Raw genomic sequence first — 6,565 nt, forward strand, 5'->3', positions numbered from 1 at the left:
CTGAGGTTAAGGAGATAGCTGCGGTTATCATAGGGCTTGGGAGTGAATCGGCTGGAGGGCTTGACAGTGGAGTGGCCAGGATTTCTGAGTCGAGGACTGGAATGGCTCTTGGAACTGGAGACAGCAGAAGGGATGTAAATTTTAGTGCTGACCTGGTTGTTAGAAGTCCATTTTCGAGCACGGGCAAACATAGGAGGAAATGGGTGGTTGGAACCATTGGTTCTTGAGCTTGACAGGGACGGTGTGTTTCAGAGGGGGCTGGATGAAGATAGTTCACAAATCTTTAACAACTTCTTCAAAATTGGAACCATTTAAATAAAGTATGGGATTGATAAACTCAACCAAGGGAAAATCACTCATAGGAAGATCACAACGAATCGTTTCCTCATCATGACCAAACTGAAAACAAGCACGGTGTGCCAGTTCAAAACGTTAAGACAGACTAAGGATTTTTCTCCACATACCTCTCTGCGGGCACCACAGCTGATCCTCAACCCATTTTACATTATTGGGTCCGGTCATCTGTCACAGCGATGCAGGTAAGAAGGTGAAGACAGGAGGTGCAGTTCAAATTCACTTTCATTAATGAACAAACTCGGAACACGTGCAGAATGGTGAGGGAAAACACAGCATAACATAAAGATGACTGGACTACCAAAGACTGAACAGACTGGGGCTTAAATACATAGACAAACAAGGGTAATTAACGGGACATACCTGAACAAAATGACTAATCAAAACGAGAAGGAGAAACTGGGTCATGGGAAGCACATGGGGAGAAAAAACACAACAAAACAGGAACAAAAGTCTGACACAAACATGATCCCCTCACCTATTACCATTTCAACTGTTTATTTTGGACTGTTTCAAAACAGCTAAACTTGTATATTCTATAATCTTTTCACTTTTATTTTGACTCTGTCCTATTCTCATTTTATTTTTACAAAATATATTTGAGCTTGTCAGTGAAAACATTGGAAATCTTTTCATATACTTTTACAATTAAATAAAAGAAAAATGTTGGAATATATATTATAACACTTTTAGAACTACACAGCCTCAGCATGATTATGATCACATTTTGTTTTACTAAGAGTAAATCTATTAGACTGTGGATGTCAATGCAGATTTACAGAGCTACCCTCTGGCCTGAGCAGATATAAACAAAGAGCTATTGGCTATTTTAAAAGGGGGCAGGGCTGCTCGATATGTCCCGCCCTGTCTTCCTGTTTTAGTTGAAATTACATCACCAGTCTTACCACATGGAATAATGCTGCGTGTTTCAAGGCACTTCAGGGGACCTATAAGGTATATGGTTAACTAATTTGATTTTACAGTGCTTTTCTGGTTTTTGAGAGACAGAGGTGCGACTACATCATGGCTCATATCCCATCCCAGGCTCATATTTGTGACATCAATCCACTGGGACTGAGAGATTTTGATAGGATGTACCTCTGCTAAACCACCACTTTGTCATTCTGCCTAACTGACTGGCCCCCTTGACCCTTGGGTGTGGGAATGCAGTTTAGTGGAGAACCAGTCAGATTTCTTGCTCCACTGGAAGCCCTCTTAGGAGCACTCCATTAAGTGCTGTTGATTTACCAATTTCTTGCACACTCTTCCACACATGTAGCACACTCTAAGGAACATGCCATAGCATGTTTTAAAGCAGAGCTTAAATGGACCAAGTACACACTATATTTTCAAATGACTGATTATCTTAATAGTTATGATGATGATTCTGTATTATTTAAGTCAGCATGTATTACATAATGGATTTACTACATACTTTTATAAATATGTTCAGTAAAAATATCAAATGTACCATTAAATGTAAAAAAAAAAAAAAAAAGACACAATTTTATTGCAGATACGCAGTGTGAAGGAACTCCTTGATATTTCACTTCAGCAAGTTGGGGACACTGATCCAAATGCCATTGCAGACAACACCACTATCCTTATGCCTTTTATTCAGTCAAGTAACTGAACAACTGCTGAAGAAAAGAACCTTAAAACAGGTAAAGCCATAATCCTTATGCATCCTACAAACCAGTATAAAACAGCGTTTCAACTTAAAAATACAAGCCAATAATAAACAGGGCTCCCTCTACTGCCACTGCAAGTAATAACACATTTTCTATTTGTTCCCTACCCAGTGCTTTTGAGAATGAGTGAGTCGAAGGCCGATGGACTGGCTTTGGCCCTTGATTCTCTGTAGAAACAGATTTCAAAGCTGCCCGTACCTTACTCACACAAACAGGAACAGGAAGATGTTTTTGGGCTCTGCCGATGCTGCTCTGCATTAATGACCTTTGTACAACCCTTTGTGCAGGAAGTCAAGAATCAAGACTCAGTGGCCACCAAACTAAGAGCTGCTGTTCTAAGGTTTTATGTTTTAAACCTGTTCTTGCTAATGCAGTCAATGAGGCAGTGACCCAACTGTGTTTAGTCATGTCAAATGTATTTGTATAGTGCTTTTACAAAACACATTGTTTCAAAAAGTTTTAAAGAACATCACACCGTTATGTCTTTAATGCCATAGTGCTTTACCACAGAGCAAGTTTTAGAGCTGGGGGATATAATGATATGTGCATTCTAACTATATTGTATTTATAGTGTTAGTATTAGATTTAACAGTGCTGCAGTGACGTCTAAACATTCAAAGGCCATTAAGATATATATTGGTTGGTATTGGTCTATTAAGAAATTTAAATGTTGGTTATTTTGTTCAAAGCAAAAGTAAGCAATTCTCAAAGAGTATTAATGAAAATATGATCAGTTGTCACAAAAACTCTTTAAACATATAAATAAAACATCTAAATGTTCTGACCCTAATAATAACAATGGGATTTATACAATGTTACGTTTCGTTCAAGAAACAGTTCTTCTCAGAAACCTTCGATGAAGATATGATGGGGTGACTTAAGTCGATTGTCAGAATCTGATCTAAGTTAACATTTTGCAAATTAGCAGTCATTTAAGCGACGATGTTGAGAATGTAACCCTTTTTTGATTATATGCATGTGATCTTAACCAGTATTTTACTTAATTCTTCACATTTTCCTTTCTTTCTGTAATTGCTCAGTTGCATGAAGAGTCTAAAGGAACCTCTCCTCCAAGTTCACCTGGACAGAGAGGCAAACATGAAAGAAATTTCACCCTTGTGGAATTTTGCCACAGAAATAATTATATTACTTACTCTGTTGTTACTATTAGGCATAGACACCGTACTTTTAGAAAAAGGATGACCTGATTTCTGAGTGCTTCTGTTCTTCTACTACTGAGCAATACTAGCAGTGATCAAACAATCTCTGCCAAAAATCCTGTTTTATCATCCTCTAAGAGGAAAAGAAGACACAATTTCAGAGAAAGATGTTTTTCATCTGAATGAATCAAGAGCTTGCATGGCTTACTTGCTCTTTGTCCAGTTTATTGCCATAGAACTGTTTCCTGCAGTTTTTAGGTAAGTACTTAGACCTCAAAAATGTATTTTTTTTCTTCATCTCACTATGTGTTTACCAGACTCAAAGGCAGTGTGAACTGTTAAGGCCACAGATCTCTTGGGCTTTCCAAAGGGGTTAAAATACCTTTCACTTGCCGAGTTGAGAATTTATTTTGTGCGCAAAAACAAACTGATATATTTGGTACCTAAAGAATTTAGAGACTTCCATAATTTTTTCAATTTGTGGTACACAGTGTCTATATGAATGCAGCTTATGCGATCACTACACCTTTAATGTACCTGCGCTCTAACAAAAATGCTTAATTTAATATTTCAGCCCTGTTTTCATCCTGCAGTGTAATATGGAATACATCAAACTTCTTTAATGTAGGTTTGTAGACTACACAACTTTTATTATTTAAAAATAAATAAATATAAATAACCAAAATTATGTGCCATGCATTTAGTCTGACTTTTCTTCCTGCTTCTTGTCCCCATACAGAAAGGATGAATCATGGATATTGAAAGGACTGGTAGAGTAAACTTCCATCAAAACATTTATTACAGTCATAGCAAGAACAGCAAATTATGTTCATGCTTAAATTTTCAGTAATCAGTCATTTTAATAATTGTTGCATCCTTGGTGAAATCAAAAATGTTTATTATTTTAACAACAGTGCTCTGTTGTTATTTGTTCACAAGACTTAATGATTGACTGTCCTATCCAGCATTTGGTAAGTATGGATGAGACACAACTTGCTTTTTACAAGTTAATCTGATTTGTTAAAGCCAGTTTTTTTGTTTGTGGCCATTAGTCCTCTTTTATTTAGGGAGGAAAAAGCCTTGTGGTGTTCCAGCTCTTTATAGTGCAGCTTAATGGTGAAGCTAAGCAAACATTTTTTTTTTTTAGGTATGGTATCTAGAAAGTTTAAATATATCTTTAATTAAAATTGCTATCAATTTGTGAATGCAATATTCTGGGTTACATAAATATAAAAAAGTAGAGTGTTAAGTGCTTATTCCGCCTTTGTTGAATGCTCTAAGACACATCATGAAGACTAGCCATCATGCAGGTTTAGAAAGTATCATCATCAAAAACATCAAGAATCAAGTGGAACGCTGCAGAAAGGTAGTGCACAAAACATTGCTTATCTGTCTGCTTGTCTAAGTGATAGGATTTTGATCAACACTGAATCACTAATGAGAGAAATATTTTTCTCTTTTGCTATTAAAGTCAGCCTATGAAGACAGCTGGTTTGAGGGGACTCCACTCATTTCACTGCTCAGAGAAACTCTCATTCTCCCACAGGGCCATGAAACCGACTTGCTACATTGGATGGACAGGTGAAGAAAACCTGTATATTTACAAAGACCTTAAAAGAAAACAATAGCTGTTAAATGCTCAGAACTGTATACTGAAGTGATCTAATCAATTTTTATATCAACAAATCATTGACATGAATCGTAACCCAAGTACAGACTCCACATATGGCAGCTGTCTCTATTTTAAATGTTAGATCTCCTACTTACAAGATACAATCCATCCCTAACCATAATTTATTTATGAGTGTAGTCCAGGTTTACTGCCATGATCCCACAATACATAACAGATGGTGAGCAGTCCAATATTTTGAGGCAGATCCTGTGTCATTACAAAAATGGTACTAAAACCTGAGTGATTGACATACCTCGTCTGAATAATCTGCCCCTGATAAATTACTTAGGCCTTCCTTCATCCTGCCGATATGCAAATGGTAAACCTGTCAGCTTTTACCACAATATGCACCCGTTTTGCATAACTCTCTGTATTAGGCAAAATATATACCTTAGGACTTATTTTCACTATAATAATAACAATAAAGTATTTGTGTTGTTTGTTTTTTTCCATATTCATATTTCCTTCCTTGTTTTAAAGGGTAATGGATACAGGAAAGAACATTTTATGTAAGATTTTTACAGCATTTTGTCGAAACACAACTATATATTACACTTACAGTACAGACCAAAAGTTTGGACACACCTTCTCATTTAAAGAGTTTTCTTTATTTTCATGACTATGAAAATTGTAGATTCACACTGAAGGCATCAAGGGCTATTTGACCAAGAAGGAGAGTGATGGGGTGCTGCGCCAGATGACCTGGCCTCCACAGTCACCAGACCTGAACCCAATCGAGATGGTTTAGGGGTGAGCTGGACCGCAGACAGAAGGCAAAAAGGCCAACAAGTGCTAAGCATCTCTCGGGGAACTCCTTCAAGACTGTTGGAAGACCATTTCAGGTGACTACCTCTTGAAGCTCAAGAGAATGCCAAGAGTGTGCAAAGCAGTAATCAAAGCAAATGGTGGCTACTTTGAAGAACCTAGAATATGACATATTTTCAGTTGTTTCACACTTTTTTGTTATGTATAAAATTCCATATATAATTCCACATGTGTTAATTCATAGTTTTGATGCCTTCAGTGTGAATCTACAATTTTCATAGTCATGAAAATAAAGAAAACTCTTTGAATGAGAAGGTGTGTCCAAACTTTTGGTCTGTACTGTATATTTTCATCATATTCTATTAATAAGACCCATTCTGTTATTTTCAGACTGGAATATGGACAGCCCTGTGCCACATTGCAGACAGTTACACAAAATTATTACCACTAAGTCTAAGCATTTCAAAATCATACTATGGTACAGAGTTGAAAATACTTAGGGAGGACAAAAAGATTATGATTAAGGGTAATGCATTGTATCCTTTCTCTGTTAAATAGTAATTATTATATAGTGAAGAAAATTCTGACTTGTAGAAACATTGTTTTTTCCCAACAGAATTTAAGGAGGCCTCTGGGAAGATATCAGTTCAGAGCTTGCTTGTGAAAACGGAGACACTTGGCAACATGCCAAGTGAAGAACAGGATAAGGTTTGATTATCAGTTCTGAATTCAGTTTTAAAATAGTGAGAGTAAGTCATAAAACAAACTACTAAACATATCATTTCCAGGTCTTGCAGTGTGCCTTTGTCACATTTGACTTAATGGAAAGCCTTGTTGTCCATATAGAGGGAATCATTGTGGACAGTCAAAACTGAAATGGGGACAAATTTCTGCTTTCTGAACTGAATAATGTATTTATTAAT

The 6,565-nt window shown here is 36.6% G+C and overlaps 1 pseudogene; it reads left to right on the plus strand.

Moving 5' to 3' along the window:
* Positions 1 to 726: 726 nt before the first annotated feature.
* LOC132091045 (glomulin-like) lies at positions 727 to 6,565 on the plus strand (annotated as a pseudogene).

This window comes from Carassius carassius, chromosome 17 (assembly GCF_963082965.1).
Source record: "Carassius carassius chromosome 17, fCarCar2.1, whole genome shotgun sequence".
In the NCBI taxonomy this organism is placed as follows: Eukaryota; Metazoa; Chordata; class Actinopteri; order Cypriniformes; family Cyprinidae; genus Carassius; species Carassius carassius.